Source organism: Eublepharis macularius, chromosome 13 (assembly GCF_028583425.1).
Source record: "Eublepharis macularius isolate TG4126 chromosome 13, MPM_Emac_v1.0, whole genome shotgun sequence".
In the NCBI taxonomy this organism is placed as follows: Eukaryota; Metazoa; Chordata; class Lepidosauria; order Squamata; family Eublepharidae; genus Eublepharis; species Eublepharis macularius.
The window spans coordinates 37,997,346-38,025,014 of NC_072802.1; positions in this window are offsets into that span (position 1 = coordinate 37,997,346).

The window sequence follows — 27,669 nt, forward strand, 5'->3', positions numbered from 1 at the left end:
GTTTTTCCTGTGTCGTAATTGGAGCTACTTTAGCAGGAACTGGGAATTTTGTCTACAATATATATATTTTTTTACTGAAGCATTGCTGCTGACCCCATAGGCTGCCCTGACCACCAAACCATCTGCAAGGGACCAGGATGTATTCTTGCAGGCATCTGGACAGAGATGTGAGGGCCTGGGAGAAAAAAAACCAAACAAACAGGGCAGGGGACAACTACACCCCTCCCCTTTTTTCTAACAGGAAAAAGGTGGGAATGTTGTAGTGTAGTACAAGTGGGGATCATAGTCAAATATTTCCTCTCTTAGACTGTGTGTAATGCTTTTTAAAAACAAAATGTGTAGTATGAAGGTTTTTATGAAAGATGATAAGTGTGATGGGTGTCAGAAAGCCCATGTGCAAACAGCCAGTTATGCTATACTTCATGCTTAGGAAGGAATACGGTGAAATGTCCTGCTGAACAGCTGTGAATGGGGCAAAAAACAATTGAAAGAATCTCTGAAAAAAGAGCTGTTTGTTTGCAAATGGTGGACATGATGTGAGTTGAACTGGCAGGTGTTCCATCAATCCTCAGAAACAGTCCAAATAGCACAACTGTATGGGCTTTAGGTGATGTGTTTTGATGGTGTTCATGCAGTTTAATATATTTAGGTTTAATTTTTTACCCAACAACCAACCAACCTACCAACCATATGTACAGTGGACAATAAAATTTAGGAGGTGAGTGATTACAATAAGACAATATCCAATGACTCCCCCCACCCCCAAATCCATCCACCTTCAACATTCTGTTCAATCTGAAGCATTTTTGGTCCTCATACAGCCATTTTTAAATTCTGGCTAATTTACACAATCATATGTATCTTCCTAATTGGAGAACCCCCTGAGAGCTCTTTCCTTCTCTATGCTTGACCTTACTGTATGGCGTTTGTTATCCAAGCAGATATATAGATACATGTGTTCTATGTATAAATAGTGTACATAAGTACCATATGAACTGAGTAAAAAGAAACCAAAAAATGCATACAAGAAAAAAACTATCTGTGTCGACAACAAAATGGAGAACTCACACTATTTACAACAAAAACATATGGAAATAAAAAGAAATGAAAATGAACCATTGCCATTCATCCTTAGCATTGCTGAAACAACAGAACCCACCACATTTATTTCGAATTTCTCTTTGGTCTCAATTCAATGGAAACTCTAGATTAAAGGAAAGGCAAAAAGATTTGATCTAAATCTTACAAAGAGAAGAAGCTTGGCATCTCCGACTTCCTTCTAATAAGATAAGTGACAAAGAAAGAAAGAGTGAAATAAATCAGGTACTAGAGCTCTCCATTATGGGAGAAATAAAAGAAAACAAATAGGAGAAAGCAAAGGCAATAACAGTACAATTTATGACTAAATAAGCAAGAAACATCACAATCTTGGACTTCAAGGTAGAATTTAAAGTCCAGCCTCAGGGAGTCAGACAGCTTGGAGCTGCATTTTACACAGATTCATGGCATGTGTTCTGTGGGAATTGGTTAACAGATTAAGAGACTTGAACATATAGAGTAAGTGTGACTTCCCCCAAATTAACAGGTTCCTCCTTCTTACTCCAAACATGCATCCCATTAAAAATGTGATATGGTTGCATTGAGATTTTTCAACCACTCTTCCACTTCACTAGCTGCCAGTTGTGGAGGTAGGAGAAGCTTCCATTTTATGAATATATCATGTCACTAGGGGTGTGTGATCTGAAATTCATGAACTGGCTAAATAGCCAAATTTATGCTGATCTGGCATAATCCAGCTGCACCAGGTCACATTGGAAGATCTCGGATCCGATCTCGGAAGCCAGAATTTGATGGGTTAGATTATTTGGCCATTGGCAAGCTCCACACTTTGGCAGGAGAGTGGTGTGAGGCCAATAGAGGACAGGGGGCAAAGGCAGAGTGGATTTCCTCCACTCCCTCCACCCCTGCTTGCGCTCCAAAAGAGCCCTTCAAGCCACAGTTCTGAAAAGCGAGCAGCTGCAGCAAAAAGGGGCAGGGGAGAAGAAATGAAAGTGCTCTCATTTCCCAGTCACCTCCACCACCCCTTTCTCTCTTGGGGGGGGGGTTGGTGAGCAGACCAGCATTTCCTCCTCTTTCAACAGCTGTTGCTGAGGTTCTGCTGCTCCCTTCTCAGAGCTGTCATTGGGTACAAGATGAGCCATGAGCAGTGGGCTAACGGGGTTGGTACCTCTTCCTAATGCACCCAGTCAGAGCTGCTGGCCATGGAGGAGGAGGGAGGCAGTGAGAGCTCCTTGGTGGAAATTGTGAGGAGCAACAAAGATGCTTATCTTGAGGCTGGAAGCTCAAGTTTGTGTGAAATGGAGGCAAGGAGAGCAGCATGAGGTTGGCAGGAAACAGGAGACAGCAGGCAGAATGGATTCTCATCTCGCCTTTCCACCTCCAAGCAACTTCCCAAAGAGCCCACCAAGCCAACACCAGCCACCTTTTACACTCTGTGGCTCTGGCAAGGCTCATTCCCCCATCTTCCGCTTGGGAAGATTATCTAGTTTGACACTGAGTTACCTTGGTTTGATTTTGGGATTCTCTGGTTTGGCATAGGTTCCCTTGCTGCAATTTGGTTCTGTTGGGCTTTGTTGGTTCATCTTGCATTGGGAGTTTGACTTGCATATGGGATTGACTTTCAGCCAAGTTTGCCTTTGCCTGGAAAGTCTTGCAAATGTTCACCCCATAGGAAACAATGAAGATTGGCTGTTGGTAGTGTTTCCCAACCTGTTGGTCAGGAGGATCCAAAAATGGGTTTCAAAGCCACTGAAAGTGGATTGCAGGCTGGCCATCCTTAATGGTAGCTCCTGCCCTTTGCACTCTTTCTCTCCTCTTCTTCCTTTCCAGCTTCTCAAATTCTTGTACCCCCTCTTTCTTTGCAACAATAATGGTGGGGGGCTGTCTGGTAGCTTGTAACTAGTGATAGGAGGAAAGAAAGAGGTGTATGTGAGCATGGGCTCCATCTTGGCACTGCTCCATCAGCAGCCCAACCTCTTACCCAGTCCCTGCAGTGCTTCACTGCCCTCTGCCTGCTGTGGGCGATGTACTGCACTGAACAACTTGCCACCCACCTCTTTGCCTAGATCTGCCATCTTCCTGCATCTCCTCAACACAGTGCTGCCCCCCCCCACTCATTCACACACACACACCTGAATTGGTCACCATATAAAGTAAATTTGGACTTGTGGGTCACTTACTGAAAAGGTTTGGGAACCACTGGCTGGGGGTACCTTGCTCAGGAGCCCATAGAATTGGGCCCTGGGTTTTTTTGGGGGGGGGGTCTTTATTGGACATGAAGGAGTAGGTTTCCTGCAAATTTAGTGGAGAATTCTTGCAAAATACCCCCAGGATAGTTTCCCCCATAAGGAATAATGACAGGATAACCAGATTAGAGACTCTGACCTGGATTTCAGAAATACTAAATTTTTGATATCCCTGAAACTCAGATCAAGATCAACCAAATTTTATTTTGCTGAACACTCGTGCATGCCACCTCATATTTTGGAGGCAGTTATTTTATTAAATGTTAGCATAGGAGAGAGGAGGATGAGACACAACACTATTACCTTTGCGGGGCAATCTTCCATACTTTTCAATGTCTCTTAACACCCTTAAACCTGCCTAGAGACTTGAGCCAACCAGATCACAGGAGGGAAGGAGCTTCACAATTGAGGACCCACTATGGAAAACATTTTCCAAATTGTAGCTGCAAGCTTGACCTCAGAATCCAGGTGAATATGGAGCATGGCTACAGAAAAAAACCCTTAAGATGTCAATATAGAGGCAGGTATTCTCTAAAATAAGCTGCACCTAAGCCCATCTGTGGATTCAAATGTCAAAACCATCTCCTTCATTTAGGCATGGAAGACCAAGTGACTCCCAGTGAAAATCTTTCAGCACTGAAGAAATTTTTGTGGCTGGCTTTCCATGGAGGTGCCTTATTTTGAACCAACTGAAGTGCCCATTCCCCCTCTCTCAGTTTCAATTGGATGTCCCTCCAGGTGGAGAGATTAATGGATGTGCTCTGTATTATGCCTAAAATATACATTGATTAAAGCTGTAAAAATTCCATTTCATATTTTAAATTGTGTTGTAATAAATATCCAATTGAACCATCATTTTTAAGTTCAAAAACCATTTTCAATACATTTGAAAGAATTTCAGGAGCAGCCTTTGTATTGCCCTTGTTGTCATGCAGTAAGTTATTGTTCCTTGTACCACTGACATTAGTTTCTATGGAAACTATATATATATATATATTCCTAAAGAGGAAGAGAAGTAACAAAGGATTTAAAAGCAAGTCCAAGTTTATACATATATAAAGAAAGTGGCATATGCAAAGTATGTGATAGAATCAAACTCATTTTCACAATTTGCTGAGAATCATGATTCGTGACTGTTGTACAGTGAAGTCATTCAGGATGTTGCAGCCCACACTTCTCCAGTCCTTGCCAATCTTCTTTTATATGGTTTTAAGGACATTGCCTGCACCATTGACAATGCAATTGTAGACAGAGTTACACTCTTCTAAACCCATGGCCTTCAACTGAAGGCTGTAATTCTGTTTAGGATTGCACTGGTAATGCTGCAAATGATTATGGTTTCCCATATTTCTTTAAAAAAAAACCTGAAGAACAGGACTGTAAGGCTTGTAATCCACAAAGACAGTCAACATTTTGCTAGGTGATTGACATCCATATCCATTTTTTCAGTAAAACCAAGATGCTTATTGGACCCCAGTTGATTCACTGTACATGACTGGAAGGGTTTACTCCGTCTGGTGGGTCCCAATCACGCAGCACAGCTCAACAGAAATAGCTAAACTTTTCAGAGGATGATTAGATTAATTTATAAATTCTGATTTCTTTGCTTTACCTGCCAGGAGAATTAGAGCAAATGTGGTACTTAAGAAAGCAGCTAGATGAAAAATGTAATCTCTGGATTTGAATGCGAATTTTAGAGATGGATGTAATTTCAGAAGTTTTAAAATTTTAGAGTTGTAAATATGTTTTAACTTGTAAAGGCCTATGGTTATATACAATAAATGTGTCTGTTGGTCTATACATTCTGATTTGAAAGTTCTTCCTAATGTATGGTCAAAGTGAAAATTGCTCATCATGTTAAACCCTTTTCATCTTCCACCATTGTCATATAGCTTATTGTTTGCTCCCTTTTTCTTGAGACATTCCTAATTGCTATTCAGTGGGAAACCAAGGGACGTCACTTAACACAGAACAGGTTCACCAAAACAAGGGAACCTTAAAACAGCAACCAAGTCCTGGGATCCATGAGTGGCTTTTCTGCCGAACTCTGTTTCCAGTGCTTGTTTCTCTACCCCATATCTTTTGTTTATAGGAATTCGGCTTTCCCAGCAGCAGCAAAACTGCTTAGGCTGGGAGCCGGCTTTGCAGCCCCACCCAAAGGAAGCTGACAGGCTCAGTTTCCTTGTGCGCTTGGAGGGAACAGGAGTGCCTTTTTGCTCTCCTCCAAGCGACAAGGAGTGGGCCAGGCTAGGCTTCCTGAGAGCGTCCCTGCTCTCGGGGCTAGCTCCGGCATTTTTGGCCACAGCAGAAGCTCTGTCTGCGGCGGCTACTGCATTTGGCGGCAACAGCAGCAGCATGTCAGCGGCCCTGAGGGCATTTGCTCAGGTGTCGCTTTAAACATTTGCAGGTGTGGTGGCCTGCTTTTGAGGAGAGGGCTTTGCTCATGGGCGGCCTCTCTATGGGCATTTGCCCGCGGCTCCGGCACCATTTGGTGGGAGAGTGGGGGCGCCAGCTTGTGGAAGGGGGATTAGCCCTATAAGTTGGTGGGGTCCTTCCCTCTCTTGGGGAAGCAGTGGTTTAAGTGCCACCCTCCCCTTCTTCACACATAAGCACACTACCCGCCCCCTCATTTTTCCTTTTCTTGGACTACAGGGGCCGTCTGTTTGGGTCAGCAGTCACAACCCCTGTCATCTGCTGACCCAGCGAACATTGACCAGGCCTTCCTGGGGCCTAATCTATTCTGCCTGGCAACCTAGCCTATTTCTGCCTGGTAGCCATTTGGGGGTGGTTTCTGGTGGCAGCCATTTTTTGCATGCTCCTACAGGGTGGTGGCACCTCCTAGTGGTGGGATGCATATTGCCTTATACGGGTTCAGTGGTTTGACTGTGATTCTGCTCCTTTTGGAATAGTTACATACTTTACAGACATGCCTGCTAAAAAAGGGAGCGGACCATCCAAGGGTAAGCGGCCTGCACCGAGTGTGCCCCTTCCCCCACCAGCTTTTTCCTCTGATGAGGGGGGTCCAACCAGACAGGAGCTCTTGGATCACATTATGGTGCTTGAGGGAGTGTGGAGGGCTGCATCAGTGGCAGCACCTGCACCAGTGGTAGCACCTGTTCGGGCAAACCTGCCTCCTACAATCCTACCTCCTGCTAAAGTGTCTAGGGCTGACTTTTATAAGGATCTTGTTTCTCATCTCTCTGCTCTTGAGGGCACTTCAAGAGAGGTGGCGGGAGATTGTGGTGCTTGCTTGGAGCCCCTGGCATTGGCTGAGTGTGTGGCAGAGGGCGAGCAGGAGTGGCCTGCGGGGGCAGTTAAGTTGCCATAGTGGTTGAACCGCCAGTATTGGAAGGTAAGTCATCTGTGCTGCAAATGGCCAGCAACTGGCCTTGGGGAACTTTGGGACAAACAGCACCCATGGGTGTGCCAGCTGCTTCTGCATATCCATCACCTATGCAGGGATGGACCTCAGCGGGCTTGTCAGCTTGGCCGGCTGATACCGGTGGGTCTTTCGGGCAGCAGTATGCACAAGCCTTATCTGCAGCAGGGGCCCCCTGAGTGGGGATAGTCAAGCCTATCCTCTTTCTTCAATGGCATGGCCTTATGGTTACGGCACGCAACTGGGCTTTGTCCTCTATGGATACCCTGGGTATGGCATGGTTCCATATAGAGCTTTGCCCCCAGGTGACATGGCGTTGCCTTTTGGGGGATCACCTAACTCAGGCCACCAGGGACAAAATTATAAAGGGTGAATATGTCGACATCTTTACCTTTCTCTTCAGGGAATTGGAGAAGAAGGATAAAGATGATCTAGATGACAGAGACAAGGAGAGGATCTGCCGTAGATGGATTGACAAGACTCGGTTGCATTGGCTGCCCGCGTTCCTTGTCTATGCGGGTGTGCTGGCTAAGGCACAACCCTGGAGGGCTCTTCCTTTGTTCCAATATATGAATATTATATTTAGGGGCTACACGGATTTTGAGGGGGTGGCTTGGCTACAGTACGATGAAGAGTTCTGCATGCGTGCAGCTTTAAATCCCAGCCTTCCTTGGGATCAGATATTAATGCAGCTGTGGGTGCAGGTGATGGGCCCTTCCAAATTGACCTTTGAAGATAGGACTAACAGTAGTCATTTTATATTTTGGCCTACTCAAGGGCCAGGTCCCCGCTCCTCTGCAGGGCAGCAGGTTCAATTCCGGCTGCTCTGTTGGGACTTCATGTCCAAAGGGGTGTGCAATAGGAAATCGTGCAAGTATAGGCACAAGTGTCCTGCCTGTGCTGGCGCCCACCCATATGGAGCGTGCCCCAAAGCAAAGCAGGGTGAAAAACACTTTGGGGGTGGGGTGGCCAGCAAGGGGCTGGCAAAGGGCCCAAGTCCAATAAATCTAAGGGTACTTGAACAATTGCTTCAAGTTTACCCTCACCACCTGGATGCAGAGTATTTATTTAGGGGTTTTAAGTTTGGGTTTAGGATCCCTTTTCAGGGTCCACAGACACCTTTCATGGCAGCCAACCTTCAATCAGTGGCTGGCATGGAAGAGGTGGTCCAGCAAAAGATTGCTAAGGAATGTACAGAGGGCAGGGTCTTGGGGCCATTTGATGCCCCTCCAGTCCCTTCATTGCGGGTTTCTCCTTTGGGGGTGGTGCCAAAAAAGGTGCCTGGAGAGTTTCATCTTATTCACCACTTGTCTTTTCCCAAAGGAGGATCAGTGAATGATGGCATTCCCGATGAGCTCTGCTCAGTGCGCTACACTTCCTTTGACCAAGCTTTGGTCAAAGGAAGTCCTTTGACCTTTGACTTTGATCTCCTGGGGTTCTCATTTGAAGGAAAGTTTTATATGGACAGGGCCCTTCCCATGGGGTGTTCCATTTCTTGTGCGGCATTTGAGCGTTTCAGTTCCTTTCTGGAATTGGAGTTGCGACGCCGCTGTGCTAGCCCTGACACCGTTCATTATTTAGATGACTTTATGGTGTCTGGGCCAGCTGGCACTGGGCAGTGTGCCAGGCTATTAGCCGGGTTTATGGTAATGGCTGAAGAACTGGGTGTTCTGATGGATATAGATTTGGAGGTTTTTTATATACTTTTTTATATACTAAACCTATGCTTTTTTAGTATAACACACTTTGCACTTTTTCTATGCTCAGGAGCCAAAGTAGTACTTGTAATGTAACCTGTAAGAATTTGACACTTGAAACAAGAAGACTTGAAACTCTGTAAGAACTGATATACTGCTTTTAGGGCTGCACTTATATTATATGTTATATTATTCTATAGATTCCAATAGAAATCAGTACCAGAGAGCCTTTTGTAGAAAACTGATTTGACGCAGCAAGCTGGTTTTGGCCACCTGTGGTAATTATCTTCCTTAAAGCTGAGAAGAAACTGGGGAAAGGGGCATGAATAGGAAAACATCCCTTCCTATCCACCAGATTGAGACTCATTGGTGCCCTTGAAAGTATTACGCCAAGAAGAAAGTAGGTAAAAGGTTAGACAGTGTCCTTCCAAAATTAGGGCAGAGGAAAAAAAAAACTGTGAAGACTGGAATTCCCCCAAATAGAGGGGCCAGCCCAGAATTGCATCTTCAAATCAGAACTGACCCTAGATATGTTACGAGCCAATAAGATATCAAATATTAGAATATTGTAATATTGTTATGATTATCTGAAAGTATTAATTGCCTGTGCTTCTATTGTAATTTTGATGAGCTCTGGACACAAGGAGACCACCTACTCCTGTGAAAATGGGCTCCTCCATTGTTTAAATTAAACAATCATATATTGCTTCATTCTACAGGACTCCATGGTGTGTGTGTCTCTTATTGTCATTGGTGAGAGGGACACCTAAGGCACAAGTTTGTGCATAACAGTTCCTATAGCCCATGAAAAAACTGAGGGGCCAGCTGTTGTCCTCACGTTTTTGGGCATAGAGTTGAACTCTGTGCAACAGACTTTTAGGTTGCCCTTGGGGAAAGTGGTAGATCTGAGGGCTCGGGTGGGTGATTGTCTGAGTAAAGACAAGGTTTCCCTCCTCGAGCTGCAGCAATTGGTGGGCCATTTAAATTTTGCCTGTAAGGTGGTGGCTCCAGGGAGAGCTTTTCTCAGGCGGCTGTGCAATGCTATGGGGACCTTGCGGTTGCCCCATCATCACTTGTGAATTAGCAAAGGTATGCGGGAAGACTTGCTGGTTTGGCAGGAATTCTTGGATTCCTTTAATGGGGTGACTTTTTGGAGGGAGGATCTTTTGTTAGAAGCTGAACTCCAAGTTACCTCTGATGCCCCCGGGTCTACAGGCTTTGGAGTGTTTTATCAGGGCCACTGGTGTGCTGACCAATGGCTAGCAGATTGGGTAGCACAGGGATTGTCCAAAGACCTTACGTTTTTGTAGTTCTTTCCCTTGTTGGTGGCCATTTGACTTTGGGGTCCGCAGCTAGCTAACCAGGCAGTCCACTTTTGGTGTGACAACTTGGCTGTGGTGCATGTGGTGAATGCTCTAACATCTAAATCCCCCAGGGTGATGAGGCTTGTCAGGGCATTTACGTTGAAATGTTTGCAATTAAACATTTTGCTCAGGGCCAGACACGTTCCGGGTGTTAATAATGGTGTGGCAGATGCTTTGTCTCGCTAACAGATGGAATGATGCTGGCAGCTTGCCCTGTGGGCCGACAGGCAACCAGCAAGGATGCCCCAAGAGCTGTGGCAGCTTGGAAGGCAGAAGCGTGCAGAGCAATCCAACTGTCCATTGCCCCAAGCACCCATAGATCATATGACCATGCGGTAGGGCAGCTCTATGAACTCAGGGCAAAGGCCGGACTTCAGCAGTTATGGCCCATCCCACTGAAACACTTGATGCATTTTTGTGTCATGCAACGGGGACATGGTCTTTTGGTAAAGTCCATTAGGGGGCAGCTTGTGGCCTCAGCCTTTGCCAGTAAGGCGCGTGGCGTTCCTGAATTCACAGGGGCTTTGGGGCTATGCAAAATGTTAGAGGGATGGTCTAGGGAAGTTAGGACGCTTGGGGACTCCAGGCAGCCCATCTCCCCATTAGTTTTGAAGGGGCTGGGGGCTGTATGGGGGGAGGTATGCTCCTCTACATATGAAGGGAAGCTCTTTTATGCTGCTTCCTTGACAGCCTTCTTTGGGGCCCTGCTGGTCAGTGAGTTGGTCCCTCTGTCTCGTAGGGATAACTCTGGCCAGGCCTTGTCAGCCCAAGATATTAAATTTGTCGGGGATACGGTCTCCCTTTGTATTCGGTGGTCCAAGACGGATCAGTGGCATAAAGGGAGTACGTTGCTTTTAGGCTCCTGTGGGGATCAGGAACTTTGCCCTGTTAAGGCCCTCAAAGAATATGTGGAACTTCGTGGGGAAGGCATGAAGATCAGACCCCCTTGACCAAGTACCAGTTCTGGGCAGTGACGAAGAGGGCTCTAAAGAGGATTGAGATGTCAGGGGTTAAATTTGGCACCCATTCCTTTAGGATTGGGGCTGCCTCTACGGCAGCTGCTATGGGGTACACTCACCAGGCAATCCAGTTTGTGAGCAGGTGGCAGTCACGAGCCTTTCGGAGCCTTTCCGCCCCCTGCCTCAGTTTTAAAGGTTATTGTTACTTGCTCTTTCCTCAGATGCCATGCCGGGCCATGGGAGGAAGAGGATTCTGATTTGTGGCCACAGCATGGTGTTCTGGGCGGCCTATCAAGCCAGGAGAACACTGATTGGATCACGATTGGGTTTGAGTGCTGTGGCCACTGTTGAGTGGCAGGGAGGGCATGGCCTTAGATGGCCAGGCCTACTGCCTCTCTTGTTTCAGGGAAGGACGGGTCCTCCCCCACACATTTTGGTCATTCACCTGGGAGGTAATGGCCTGGGGCTGATGCAGGGCAAGGCCCTGTCAATGCAGGTAGCTGAAGACCTTGGGATTATAAGCAGCCAATGGCCGGGCGTGCTTATATTTTGGTCAGAGACGCTACAGTGGTGGGTTTGGCAGGAAATCTTAATTCCTAGGGCAATCAAGGGGGCCCGGCGCAAGGCTAATCACGCCATTAAAAAATCCTTGGGGTATGGCTTGGGTATTTACTTACCACACCCCAGAATTGGGTCTGAATTTACCCACCTCTACAGAGGCGTCAGTGTACACCTGTCGACAGAGGGCAATGAAATCTTTTTGGATGACCTGCGGCAAGGGCTTCATTTGGCTTTAAGCCATATGTGGGGCATGAGGGCTTAAGCAGAGGCTTGACCCTTGCGGTGGCAGGAGAGTTTTGGGTATAGGGTACAGGCTGGTGAGCACCCAGTGGCACTTCCCCATGAGTGGGGAACAGGGTCTGCCATCAGTGTGGTATGCTTGTGGCAGCTACCATTGCACAGGCAGACACCTGCTGGGGATCCCCAAGTACAAGGCCTTCCTTCATGCTAGATGGCTGGGGCGTTAGGTGCTTGATTGGGGGATCCCTTGCCTGGCTGGCCGGGTTGCAGCCATTCAAGGGATGGCCTACACCCGGGGCTTTGGGGCTCGCCCAGGCAGGTCAAGGTGGAGGTCCGGAGTTGATCCCATGGCTTGACCTGTACCGCTTAGTTGGCCCTTGCCTTGTTTATGTTAATGGTCATTTTAATAAACAGCCCTTTAATACCAAACCTGTGTCTGTCTCTTCATTCCAACTGGGGTTGCAAATGCATTTTCTTGGATACTGAAATCATTTTTTTACTTTAACATTTCTAATAAAAACAGTATAAATATGAGTAAGCACATATTCAACTCTATTGCTTTTCCATTTATTAGAAGATATCAAAGAGGACCTATGATGTGTGCTGCCATTTAAAAATAAAGTCATCCCAAGTCTGTAACATTAAATTTTAAGACACCTCACAAAGCCAGCTGTTTTGGAAGGAAACTGATCTGCTCAAGAGAATGTGCATTACTCAGCAGAAGAAAACAAGATGGATTGAGCTTATCCCCCCCTTTAAACTTTATTTTTTATTGATTTTCTTTATGCTTATTACAGAACTTTGTATTTGCAATAAAAAAGTGCAGACAAACTGCTGTCAAAAAGTTTAATGAAATCCAGCAAAAACAAAATATATATTTTCGAAGTTCCAAATGCCACAAGGAGGCTGAGACAGAAGGCTTTGAATAAGCAGTGATGGGACAGAAAAGTTATTATAGCTCAATACATCAACGATGTAATAGACACGACAGTGGGAATTCCAGTGTTGTTTTGTTTGTTCTTTTAATAACAGCTGCATATTGCCTAGATTAACAGAAGGACCACAGCACAAGGCCTTTTAGCACTTCCTGCATGCCATTTGGCTGATCTAAAAAGCATCATGGTGCTTCTCTTTGCCCCAGTGGAGCAAAGAGAGAAACAACACACAGAACTTCGCAGAGGTCAGGAAAAGAGTGTTAACTCCCCTATCCCTGTGTTGTTGTCTCAATCTGAATCAGAGCTCTTCCTGGAAAAAAAACATACCCGAGAGTTCCAGAGATTCATCATTATGTGTGGTTTGGCCTTGAGTGTTTTACCAGAGCTCATTTGACTGAACTATTGTAATCCACTCTGCATAGGTCTGCTCTTGAAGGCAACTCAGAGACTACTATTGGTACAGAATTCCATAGCTCAGTTGTTATCAGGAGCTAGATGGAGAATGCATATTTCACCCATTCTGTAGTCACTCCAATCACTGCCCCTCAGTTACAGGGTTCAGTTGAAGGCACTGGCTGTCTCATATAAAGCCCTTCATGGCCTTCGGCTCCTGTGATCCATCACAACAGCTTCGCTCATCTGAGCAGGGCTTTCTGCAGGTATCGCCCTACAAATGGGCAACATCTACAACTGCCCATACATCTGTTGTGTCCCCCACCTTCTGGAATGGCCTATCTGAGGAAGTCAGGAAGTCTCCTACACTTCTGCCTTTTCACAATCTATGTTAAACAGAGCTGTTCTAGACAGGGGTCATTTCATAGAAAAAGAGCTGGAGGAACTCATTAGCATAACTTATTAGCATATGCCATGCCCCTTGACATCACCAGAAGTGTGTCATTAGCATAATTGATTTGCATATGCCACTCCTCCTTACATCACCTATCCTGACTGTTTTGAACCCAATCCTGACCATTCAAGGCTGAAATTGGGCCCAAAATGGCAAAAAGAGGCTGAAAATGGCTGGAAAGGGGCCTAAAATGGTCATGATCGGGCCACTGCTGAGCAGGAGAGTGATCCACCACACATCAGAGGCCTGATCTGGGCCATTTCGGCCCCAATCCAGGCCGAAACGGGCCCCAAATGGCCGAAATTCAGGTGGGCGGGGCCACCTGACATGTGACCTCTTTGGGGAACTGTTCCAGCGCATTCCCCCTCAAAATGAGCCCTGGTTCTGGAGGACATTTTTAGGAAGGTAATTGGGCTATATTATAAGGAAATGGTTCAAGGAGTTGTTGTATAACTCTGTTGAATGGGACAGTGAATACCACTAAGCATAGTATGTATTGCTTGCTAGCTGGATGTATTATCCTGATTTCAATGCACTGCTTTATATTTATTTAATACCATTTTCTGCATTGTGTAATCTATCGTGCCTAATACTTCATGCTTTATTTCAGATTTCTGCAACCCTAGTCCATTGCTTATTAAATGCCTCTTACTATTGATTGCATTGACCACACTGGGGGCCAAGCTACACATGACGAATGACACTTGAACGGCAAGTGGATTGAGTGGAGGGCAAGTGAACAGGGAGAAATACACTTGCTGTTCAAGTGTCATTCGTCATGTGTAGCTTCGCCCTAAGTAGTCTGCCTTGACTCTGATTCAGAAAGGGGAACTATGAATAAAGTAAATAAGTAAAATAAAAACCTGCAGCACAGCCAGACCTAACACTCCGAACTTGGAGTTTCAAAAACACCACTAGAGCAGAAGACATTGGTCCCCTGGTTGTCAAACTGCTGTCACAACTTTTCAAATAGGGGAAAGACAGTAGATTGATCTACTGGCTGTCTCATCACACTGGCACTTAACAATGCATCAATGTATCTATAGGCTGGGTGGAAGGGATTTAAGGTGTCACCCATTCTGGTTGGAGTTACATTCCCCTTTAAGGGTCAGGTCTACCTGGGGGGTGGTGTTGGACAGGCCTACTGCTGGATAAACAGGTGGTTGCAGGGCTCCTTTTAGCAGCTTAGATTGGTTAGCCAGGGGCAGCCTTTCCTATGCAGAAAAGATCTGGGCACTACAGTGCATGTCTTGTATTAATCTAGATTAGATTACTGCAAGGATCCCCACAAAAGGCTTCTTTTGAGAAATGTTTGAAACTTCAATTGGTGCAGAATGCTGCCACCAGGATGTTGAGTGAAATGTGTCATAGGGACCATATCACTTCAGTCTTGATGCATCTATGCAGGCTCCCAACCTTTTTCCAGGCACAATCCAAGGTGCTGGAGTTGACCTTTAAAGCCCTATATGGTTTGGGACCAATGTACCTGAAGGATCACCTACCATTTTATGAACCCACCTGATCTCTACAGTCATCTCCAGAGGCCTTGATTTTGGTGCTACCACCTTCTTAGATTAGGCAGGTGACAATTTGGAAGAGGGCCTCCTTAGTTATGACTCAAAAACTCTAGAACTCTCTCTCCAGGGAGATTCATTTGTCCCATTCTGTTGCCTCCTGAGAATACAAAATATGGCCTTCCCAATTACGCAAAAAAAAATTAAAAGAAAGGGGAGGCTGTATATCCTAACTGCAGAGGACTTAGCCGTGTTAGTCTGTAGTAGCAAAATCAAAAAGAGTCCAGTGGCACCTTTAAGACTAACGAACTTTATTGTAGCATAAGCTTTCGAGAATAAAGTTCGTTAGTCTTAAAGGTGCTACTGGACTCTTTTTGATTTTGTATATCCTAACATTGTTGACAGCACGGAAACAACAACTGTTATGGAATGCAGCAGCAAAAACTATTGGCCAGTGGTTTAGGGAGCACATATGGTTAGTACTAGGGAGCCTTTGAAGTAGTTCACTGTCTACTGATTCATTCTGAACATGATTCAAATTACTGGTTCTTATCTTTTTCCTACAGGGACTGTAGTTATCTACGGGACCACCTGTCTCCACCTGCCCAGCTGATGAGATCTTCACCACTGGCTATCATCAGAGCACCCTCATCTTATTTAGGTGGCTGCTAGAGGTATACATGTAAATTTAGTTTTGGCACTTTTATTTTTAAATTTAGTTTCAGGTGGGTGATCATGTTGTTCTGTAGAAGAAGAGCAAGGTTCAAGTCCGACAGCATCTTAACAACTAACAAAATATCCCAGGGTATAAGCTTTCAAGAGTCAAGTTCCCTTCAGCAGTTATGAGTAGGAATGGAGATCTCTGAATTTTTATATCCCAATAGTAGGTTGGAAGAGTGTTTCAAAGAAGTAATAACAGATGTAAAGTTACAATGCAAAACGTAATTCGCTTGATGAGAACAGGGGAGGGAATGCAGAAAATTAACAACTTTAGTAAGAATCTTTTCTGAATTTGTGAATGCCACAGTTTCAGCAATTTTGCATTCCCTTAAATTTTCTCTTTGAGGACTGCCACTCAAGGAAGATTTAACTGTCCTCCCACTGATCTTTGAATGTTGAGATTTTAATATCAGATTTATATCCATTTATTTTTGGGGGTAGGAACTGATGTCCGATGCAGAGAGTGGAAGGGCATTGTTAGCATTTGATGTCACGTATACCACTGGAAGATGAACAAGTGAGTGAACCAGAGATGGTATGGCTGATGTTGTTAGGTTCAGTGATTGTGACGTTAGGGTGAATAAGGGGACAAAGCTGGCATCTTGATTTGTTGCAAGCTCTGGTCCCAGAGTCATTGTCCATGTTAGGAAATGCATTATTGTGAGTGAGAAGTTGCTTCTGATTAAGGGGTTATATGTGCAAGAAAAAAATTGCCTCCCAATGAGAGAGGAGTATCATTGTCCAGCATAGGTTGCAGGTTATTAATGATGAATTGAAATGGTGTGAGCTGAGAGCTGTTTGTTACAACAAGTGGTGTACTGTTTAGGACTTCCTTGCAGCAGGGCCGTTTTCACACTACTAACCTGCTTCCGCAACATTGTGCAAAAAACGCAGAAGATAGCGTCTTCTTGTGAGAGTTTTGCACAATGTTGCACAAAACTCTCGCAAGAAGACGCTATCTTCCGCGTTTTTTGCACAATGTTGCACAACATTACGGAAGCAGGTTAGTAATGTGAAAACGGCCCAGGTTGTCCTTTGGTATCATTCTTCTGGCTTTCTTAATCTATTACCTTACAATGTCAGGTGGCTATTGTAATTCCAAAAATCTCTGTTGTTTTTGCATATTAAAGCTATTAAGTATGTTCATTTTTCTTTATTCCATCCTTTATGTTTCAATTTATTTCAATTGGAAACTAACTCATTTCTTGCTATATAATGTCCCCCATCATGTATTACAAACTAATCTACCAAACCAAAGGAAGAAACAAGCAAAAAACTAAAACCATTGACAAAATGTAAATAACTGTAAAAAAGGAACAAAACAGAGAGCACCAGCTCATACCTGCTGTGAATTAATCATTAATGAAAACCCTTTAAGGTAATTATTAGTCCCAGTTACTTTGTAATGGATTCCTTTTTAAAAGCAATCTTAATTATCTTTTAATTTTCTTCTCCTTCCTTCTACTTTTTTATTGTTATAGCAGAGGAAGTTCCTCAGCAATCTGCCTTGTGTTGATTTGTTAACACTGAAACTATAAGAGGATGGTCTTAAAAGCCTACAGATTCCTAGCACAGCTGCAGCATTGCCATTATTAGCCACGCATTTTGCACGAAACGGTGTAAACAATGTAGGAACGGTGAAATTACATTGGGAATTTACATTTCCAGGCACATAAATGACAAAATTAAAGGGATTCTCCAGAGAACAGATGCAATATCTTCATTCTTGAGGCAACTTAGTAGAGTCATAAAAATCACGATCATATAAGCTATCATCAAACACTCTGAGGGTGAAACTAGTGTCATTTTCACTGGCTAGTAATGCTTCATAGGCTTCCTATTTTATCACTAATAAAGAAAGATTGCTTTCTAGTACAAGTTCCAGAGAGTTTGGTCACTGATATCCAAGTAGCATATTTCTTTGTAGGCTCTGGTCACAGTGTTATCCAAAACCGTAGAAGTAAGGAATGAGAGACCAGTACAGAATTCTGAGGTAAAACAATTCACGACGAGAAGGAGTGTACCCAAAAGCTCTTGCCTCGTCATCATGGAAATGTGAGACAGTGTGCACTTCCTAAGCTTTGTTCCCCCAGAGTTGTCATTGGTCGATGGAATCCAAACCCAAGGCCAGTATTGGATGGGCAGTCCAGTGGGCCTTAAAATACATTTCAGGGAATGAACTGAGCCTGAGATGCCACTGTACTAGCTCCTATGCTTGTAAATGAGGCACAAGATGCCGTTAGCTGGCTGGGTTCATGCCTACCCAATGGGAAGATTGGCTTGATCAGACTTAATAGCAGGGTGGATTTTTTTGCACAGGCATTTGCTATGCACTGTGAACCCACTGAATGTATAAAGCCTTAGTTAAACCTACTTGAACACTTGTCTCTTGCCCTAGTTCAACTTACATGAATTATTGACTCATGTGTCTGGTTGCTGCTACAATTGCTTCCCTGTTCATGTTCCAATGGTATATCAAGCACAGGCAATGTTTCTGGCCCAAGTGCCAAAACAATGCAATGTCTACCTGTGAAGATATTAGCCCTTTGTACAAATTACAGCACATGCATACATCTGTTTGTAAGAAAGAGCCAATGCATGTTCACTTTGCAATTGAAACTGGGGTGGTGGATAAACTGGGGAGAGGGTTAGTGTCATACAGTCAGCTGTTCATGTGTCAAATGAAATATGACAATTATTCAACAAACGTGTTTTTTTGAAACAACCAAGTGAACAGTGTACATGGATTGTATGTGTGTTCACTCTAACTTGTGAACAGGGCTATTGATGTACCAGCATAATGCGGGGCGGGGGAGGTTACAAGAATTGTACTCAGCTAGATGTGCTTAGAGCAAGCCAAGCTAAGGCCCAGCAGTGCTGCCAAACTCTTGGGGATTTGCCTTGGTTTCATCTCGTGGCTGCGCATTCTGGGAGGTGATGAAGCAGAAGGAGAAAGGCCTGGCTTCCCAGTGATCCCTGTGATGCTGCCATGCCCTCAGTACCTTGGGCAGAGAATTAGCCTGGACAGCTGAGCAAAATGTCGACATGTGAGCTGGAGGTTGCCTTGCCTGCCCCTCTTGTGTATTCATCTCCCAATGACACAAGCGTCTCAAATGCTTCCAGTCATGTATCAGACATTTCAAATGTTTCCTGAAGCTTTTTTTAAAAACCCAGCTCTAATTAACATAAGGCAAGGAATGATTTCTTCTTGTAATTTCTGAATCATGCTGAAGGCAATGCCTTTCCGGTCACGATGACCCAAATTCAAACAAGAAAGAAATATGTACAAAGCTTATTACTGCATTCGTTGAAATCAAAATGCTAAAAGTTAAAGCATTCCAACAGACATCCTGTTGGCAATTAGCAGCTAATGACAGAAAGCAGGGCTGTCGTCACACGGGCCCTTATTTCGTTAGTTTTGCACTAGAAATCGTTTCTTCTGTTATCGTTATTAGAACGGATTTTCCCATCTTTTGATGACTGCTTGTGCTTCCAGTCAGTCACATTAAAAGGGAAAAGCGCAATTCGGCTGTCAGTCAAAGTGCCTCTGGAAACGGGGCCCTAAAAATCCCACCCTTTAAAAAAAAAATGTTTCACATATTTGTGCTATATCACTCTTCTATTATACCAATGTTGTGCTGGGCCAACCCAAAAGCCCACTGTAATAGGTAGCAGAGGTTTCCTGCCCATGGCAGAATAGTGCTATAGCGCTATAAGGCTGACTTTTTAAAAAAAAATTACTTTGAGGCTTAATTGCGGGTCGCACTGGGGCTTGTGGGAGTGTAGGGCAGGAGACTCAGTGTTAGGTGAGACAGATGATTGGGGAGAGTGAGCGTTTTGGAGTTGCAAAGCATTCATAGTCGATCCAGGGCATTCACATGGAAGTGGATAAAGACGACATAAAGAGTCACAAAACGTGCATTGGGGAGAATGGCAAAATCACAAGAGAGCCGGAATAAGGTGAGCATTCAGCGGGAGATGGTGCTAGTTTGGCGCTAAATTTATGGCTGTGTGACAACGGCCCAGGTTTATAGCAACTCAGTTTGTAACCAAAAGGAAGGAGTAAAATTGGATTTTGCCAACATAATCAACAAGGCAGTCCATAGTTACATCTAGTGAATGACATCTAATTCTTGCCTGGCTTCAGAAATTATACTGCAAAAGGTGGAGAGCAGCATGTACCCAATACAAACAGTGTCAAAATAAGGTGTACAGGGACTATTTTTACTTCATGTTCTGAGCTGGGTAGCTCGTTTGGTACCTTTTCAAGTTTTGGAGTTCATTCAAAATAAGTGTTTATGTACTATAATATAACCAAACAGTTACTGTACTGTTTTTGTGTTCATGACATGTTGAATTTACCATTTTGAAGATCCAGCCCTGCTTTCATGACCTAATTACTGGGACTTACAATGCCATAGAACTGCATTGTTAATTTCCCTCTACTACATGTCAGATGCATACATTGGCTGTTGTGCATGTTGAGATCAGTCCTTTAGTAATCAAGCAATTTCAGATATTTCATATTTTGGAGCAGAATTCAGCTTCCTCTTGTAACAGTTTGGGCATTAAAAAGTATGCCCAAGTACTTAACCCGAATAGATATACAAAAAAAAAAAAATTGAAAACACATTTGTGTATCCTTATTGGGTGCAGGACCCTGACCAGGATAGCCCAGGTGAGCTTGATTTCATCAAATCTCAGAAGCTAAGTAAGGGTTGGCCTTGATTAGAAATTGGATGAGAGACCTCCAATGAGCACCAGGGTTGCAGAGGAGGCACTAGCAAACCACCACTATTAGTCTCTTGCCATGACAACCCCGCTAGAGCTTACCATAAGTTAGATATGACTTGAAGACGCTCTCCACTACACTGGGTATAAGACATACTTTCCAGGTCACAATATGTATGTATGTATGTATGTATGTATGTATGTATGTATGTATGTATGTATGTATGTATGTATGTATGTATGTGCCATCAAATCACAACCAACTTATAGCAACTCCAGCAAGGGGCTTTCAAGGCAAGTGAGAAGCAAAAGTAGATTGCCATTGCCTTCTTCTGTAAAGTCTTCCTTGGTTGTTGCCCCTCTAAGTACCAACCCTGCTTAGTTTCCAAATCAGCAAGATCATACCAGAACATTCCACATACCCAAGTTCATAATAGATATTTATAATTACATTTTGGCCTGTTTTAATGGGCTCTGGAAAGGACATTTCCTTTTCTGCCAGGCTTTTGGTTGAGGACAGCAACGGATACCGTCCTACTGGCACTCCCTCCTCCTTTTCCTTCCTGCCACCTTTTGTTTGTTATGGAGCAGTGATAAGCTTTGGAATATGAAATATTGGGCGTTTCCACACACGTTGAATAATGCACTTTCAGTGCACGTTAGTTATCCTTTAGAAGTGGATTTTTTGTTCCACACATGGAAAATCAGTTACAAATGTTCATTAAAGCATATTGAAAGTGGATTATTCAACGTGTGTGGAAACGGCCATTATCTCAATTCTGAGAATGTTTTAACTATGGATCATTTAAGTTGTTTATTATTTATATATGTTTTATCATTATGTTGTTCACTGCCCTGAGCTGTGTGTATAAATTGAAATTATATATAAATAAATAAATAAATGAACTTTTCAAAAATAAATATGAACATAATTTTAAAATATGCCATAACAAACAGATTATTCAGAAACCGAGTCCTGCAACGGGCCATATCCATCTAGTTATCTACTAATTTATTTTCATGCCAGCTTTCCTACAGGGATCTCAGAATGATACACATCTTCTCTCTTCCTCCATTTATCTTCACAATAATCCTGTGAGGTGAGTTATATGGAGAATAAAACTGGCCCAAGCTCACTCAGTGAGCCTGATAGCTGAGTTGGGATTTGAACCTGGGTGTTCTCAGTCTTCATCCATCACTCTAACCACTATCTCCTTCAATACAGTAACCACAACTGAAAGGAAGATATAACAGATTTTGAGTCTAGCCTGCACATATGCTCCTCTACACAAAAGGTAGTGTGTGTGAGTACAACCATGTGCAGGCAAGCATGTATAACAGAGGGCCATAGACATTCCCACCTGAGTGTTAACATCCATGTATTGCAGGGAATTGATTGTGGCAGCCCACCTGAATAGGAACTATTTCACTTCTGCAAGGACCATTGCCTCTATTTGCATTGCATATTCAGATTTTCCAAGTGTACATTTTATCACAAGATCTGCCATTTTATCCCTATGCACAGCAGTGTGCCAATTTGGCTTGTATACATCGAATAGCTGTTCCATACATGCAATGGCCACATATGTGACAGGAGATCAGAGAACTCATAGCAGGTTCCAGAATCGCTGAATGACAATCTTTGAAATGCACTGAAATGGAGTCCCCCTTTCAAAATCTTCTTTAAAAGGACATTTGAAGGATTACATTTTACAAGGGCAGATCCAAAAGCTACTCATAGACTGCCCCTATCCCCTGTTGGCATTGCTTAAAAATGCCTCCCTTTTTTATAAGGATTTTTGACAGTCTTTGAATAATGTTAATTTACATTTTCTTGCCTAGCTCTTGCTCTCAGTTGGACTTTGCTTAACCTTACTGACATCATATGGCTGATCTGAGTGCATGATGAGGTAGAGCACACTTTTTAATTACTTTTTAATTACCACTACACCAGAGCCAGTCTGCTATAGTGGTTAAGAGCACGAGGACTCTAATCTGGAGAACCGGTTTTGATTCCTCCGCTTGAAGCTAGCTGAGTGACTTTGGGTCAGTCATAGCTTCTCAGAGCTCTCTCAGCCCACCCACCTCATAGGGTGATTGCTGTGAGGATAATAACACACTTTGTAAGCTGTTCTGAGTGGGTGTTAAGTTGTCCTGAAGGGCGGTATATAAATCTAATGTTATTATCAATAAAGTAAAAAATCTGCTTGGCTGTACAGCATTTTTATAATTATCCCATTCAGTCCCTGACGACCATGTTACAGATCTGTCAGGCAACAGCTTTGCTTTCGTTTGGCTTTAGTGACATCATCACTCGGTCATATCTGATTGACTACCAACCAAGTACTCCTGGCATAATTCATTATGTAATTACTGACTAGATGTGGCTTGTTCAAAAAGGAAAAGAAGCATCTGGAGGGGATGGCACTGAACAATATTGAATTCACCACAATCAAAATGGTTTACAGAAAATATTTCTGCCCCACCAATAAATCTACTTTCAATCTAAAAGCAGAATATATTCGACAAAGTCATAATGATTATAAATTGCTATAAGTAGCAGAAGTTGAACATTACATTCTATTCCAAGCAACACAGTTTCAACTGCTGTTGTCAAATACTTCTGCCCCATAAGCCAAGATTCACTCATATTTTAATTTCCAGTGGATGCCTGTGGGTCTCCATGGTAACACTTCAGCAAAAAGAGGCTTGAAGTGTTACATATTATCTAATATATCCTCTATCCACATAAATGTTGCCAGAAAATCTGTCAAATCTGTTCAAGTGTAGAGAGCACCATGGGATTTAAGCAAAGGAATGCATTAAATTGAAGCTCATTGTAGCCCATCACTGTTGACACTGTTGCCCTTGAAAGAACTTCTATGAGACTCCAGAGAACAATCCTACAGAAATCAATAGGTTCAGTAGGAACAGGACTGATTATAATAGTCAGCAAGCTCATAATAAAGGCCTCTCATATTCTGTAACAATTGTCCATTCGGTTTGGCAGCATGGCTGTTATCGCCAGTTCTCTTCTACAGTCTGTGGACAAAATGACCACCATTCATTTGAATAGTCATCTTGGAGAATAATGTCTTAGAAGAATGTATGCGCTGAGACAGAGCCATTCAGATCCTGAGCATTATGTTAGGCAACATTTACAGTGGCATCATGAGCAAAGTTACACTGTTCTAAGTACGTTTAAGTCAATGGGGCTTTGGAGGATCTAATTCTGCTTATTATAGCACTGTTGGTTACTTGTGTTAGGCACGTTGTGTGCCTAACACAAGTATGTTATACCAAAGCTGCAGTACACATGGCATTCCTTCTTACTTAATAAGTCAAACATGTTATTTCCATAAAGATGTGTGTGGGGGGAAGTGAGAGAAGAGATATGTGCTCAGTTACGACATAATTAGAATGTCTGTCCAGCTTTCCCAATAATATTCTCTGAGTTGGCCTAATAATTCTTTACAAATGGCTAGAGATGACTGAATGTTCCCTATTTACTTTCTTTTTATATTCCTTTCTTTCTTTCTTTCTTTCTTTCTTTCTTTCTTTCTTTCTTTCTTTCTTTCTTTCTTTCTTTCTTTCTTTCTTTCTTTCTTTCTTTCTTTCTTTCTTTCTTTCTTTCTTTCTTTCATGCTGCTTGTTATATGGATTACTGTTATATATTATATATATAATATATATTACATACAAAAGCTGTATGGTTTTTATATTCAGTACTTATAAATACTGTATAAGTACAATACATGTTATTTATACATAAAATGAACAATGTTTATTGGGTGACACAGAAGTAATGTTGAATTATGTAGATGTTTACAGGGAAATACAGTACAAGGAAACAGAATCCTAGGTCTGCTTTGCACAAGGAAGATACAGAAGCAAAACAGGTTCAGTAGGTAAGAGAAGTTCAAAATTATGCCAAGCCATGGTATACTTCTGCCCAACCTGCTGCCTTCTGAGTAAGCTGAAAGCTTGCTTTTCCCATCAACCATCTTGAAAGCATCCTTCATTATGTCAAGCTAATATAAACCATTTGTTTAGTAACTGTTAATCTATTTTGTGATCCTTGGTTCCGATTTTGTATGTGAGTGCATCTTGCTGCATCTTTTGCCTTTTGCTGCATCTTACACTACTGGACAAAAATGTGGTTTGAAAACTCTAATAAATCAGCATATAGAAATAATAAATATGTGTAGCATTCAGGAAATGGCCAAGTGATTATTTTGAAGCAGTTGCTTAAAAATCTTATGAAGTTTACTTCCACCTAATCTAAATATTTTAGACTGAAAAGGAAAGATTGTTTGGAAGAAACGTAGCACAACAATTAACTGCATCTACAACTTTCTATTGCTCTATCAAAACTGTATATCCGGTGAGCTATTTTATAACAACAAGCTTGCATTGTGCCCAACCACTGTTTTGATAGAATGTTTCCTAATTTTATTTCACAAACTTTCAACTGGAAAAAATTGTGTGGCATTTGCAGTGACAAGCTATGATGGGTGCCAGTGACCCCTAGCAAAACACTGAGTCACTGGCTGACCCTGTCCAAACCTCTCAGCATGTCAGAGCAGCTATAAAATACTGAGCAGAAAAAAGCAAAGACTTCCAGACCATGAAGACGTTGTGTCTCAGTTCGGTTCCACACATTTCCAGGTTGTTGTGACAATAAGCAAGTTGCCAGTAAGTAAGGATGGACAACATGGCTGGGGCCATTCTCTATCCTAAATTGTCCGAATACATTGGCATAATGAATGTATACAAACAGCAAAAATCCAAAGGAGCTAGGGATTTCTGTTTCTTGTCCCTGTCGCATTGTGTAAGTGGAAGCATAAAAAGGTCTATGCAGAATCCCACTGAAGTCTAGTCTAGGCTTTCTCCCAGGGAAGTGTTCTTAGGATTGCACTGTCAATTATAATAGCACACAAGTCTGTTGTATAAAGAAAAAAAATCCCTACAATTGAAAAAATAGAAAACATTCATAGCATCTAATATCAAATCAAAAACACAGTGCTTTTCAGTGAAGTCAGCTGACATATTTAGCTGCCAGCTATTCAGTGTACAACAATCAAGTGTAGAGAAATAGTGGGATTATGTGCATGTGTGAACCAGCATCGAAGCTTGGCGGCTGATTTGGTGAAATGACTCAACTGAAAAGCCTTGCTTGAGGCGCTGTGTAAATTCTATCTATGATGTTAGATGAAGCCAGCTGGGTGACCTTGGGTCAGTCACAGCTCTCCTAGAGCTCTCTCAGCCCCACCCACCCCACAGGGTGCTTGTTGTGGGGATAATAACATACTTTGTAAATGGCTCTGAGTGGGTGATATGTTGTCCTGAAGAGCGGTATATAAATTGAAAGTTATTATAACATTAGCTAGGGGTGCACAAACATGTAAATTTTAAGTTCTTTTAGGGCCCTCATATGTACAAGATGCCCAAATTTTTTCACCTAAATATTGTTGTGTCCTATGCAAGAGTTACTCCCTTACAAGACTACTGAAGTCAATGGAAAGCTTGCTTTAAGTGCAATCCACCGTTCCGTTGTCTGGAGTAACTCTGTATAGGATTGCACTGTAATGTGTATTTTATGCATTTAATGATTGCTTTACCCTGATCATTTAGCAATTTTCCAATAAACTGTAGTATCTTCAGATGCTTAAAGTGCATCAGCAGGATTCTGGAGAGGTGGCATAAATATCTCTTAAATAAATAAATAAGTACTTTTTAAATCAACATGCTTCTTAACTGTTAAATAATTTTAAAATATAGCTAAACCAGAATTCCTGTTATTAAAGCATCTTAGAAAACTTGGCAGGAGTAAGGTTCAGATGAAACTATGTTGAAGCAAAGTTTGCATGTGACAACAAATGGTTTAGAGGATAGAAAAATCCCAAGATGAAAAAAGTTTTCTTTTAAGTCAAACATTTCCCATCAATTGATTGATTGATAAACAGGTTTATTAATTAATTTAATTTTTTAAACCTCACCTGCCAGAGGTCTGCTTTCTGTTCTCTTAAAGTATGGCAACTTTGACATGAGAACCATTAGTCTTATTCTTATATACATCCATGATTAGTCCAGAGGAGTTAGCCGTGTTAGTCTGTAGTAGCAAAATCAAAAAGAGTCCAGTAGCACCTTTAAGACTAACCAACTTTATTGTAGAGAGCTACTAATCCATGATTAGTAGCTCTCTACATGTGGTGTCAATGCATGGAGAAAGGAAGTAGGTACAAGTGTACTGCCTGTTCCCACTTTCTACACAAAAATGAAGGGTAAATGTGTAACCTCTTTCTCCATGACTGGGAATGCAGCTTTCTGAATATTCCTGAACACAAGAATGGAACATATGCATTAGGGTTGCCAACTCCAGCTTGGGAAATTCCTGGGGATTTGAGGGCAGTGCCTTGGGAAGAGCAGAGTTGAAGATAGGAGGGAGTTTATCAGGGATGTGATGATAAAGTGTTCACTTCCAGAAGCTTCCATTTTCTCCATAGTGCCATCTGGCTATCAATTGTAAGTTCAGGAGAACTTGGAAGTTGTAGTACAGATGTGCACATACTATACAATTACTCATTGTGCATACTAATCATTAATTGCATGGTGACAGAGGGCAGAGCTATTGTGTTTATACCTGCTGTTGAATGAACACATACAGGGCTCTTGTGTAGAGGGCTAGTGTTCTTTTTCAGTAGAGTTATTATTATGTTAGTGTTAGCATTATTTTATGTCCTAGGTTAGGACAATTCATGTTAGGGTTATCTCAAGTGTGCAAGAATCTTTTAGAAACTTTTACTAGTCATGCCAGAACTCTTATAACTTCCCAGAAGATGTCATGGATGCTTCACCTGAAGGAGAACCCTGACATTCACTTCAGATATTGCTTTAAGCAAAATGTCAGTGACATCTCCTTCCAAGTGCTTTTAGAACATGAAGAACATCCAGACATGAAAATGATCGTCTTTGGTGTCCTTGGGTTTAACACCAAGGAAGAGAGATTTCCCAAAGAAACATTATCACAGCTATAAAATGGAACGGGCCATGTAGCTGGCTGATGTGTAGGGTAATTAACCACTGCCCAGCACTCGATTTAACAATAGAACTGTTGCTCATAAAACAGTCCATACACCCAGGGATTTACTCTTTGCCTGGTGTTAAGGTATGAAAGGACAACAAGTTCTGCAAAAAACTGTTTTTTTCCTCAGGAATTAATGATAGCAGGGGATTAATCGCCTGTATCTCAGTGTCTGTTGGCTAATAATGATGATACCTTAAGAGCCTCTAAGGAACAGGCCCTTATAAAATGCAATTGTTAAGTAGCCAACATCATCCCCAGCATTTATGCTTTGATAGCTGTATGCAAGTACCCTGGAGGCAACCACAGCAGCTATTATGTACTGAGCAAATC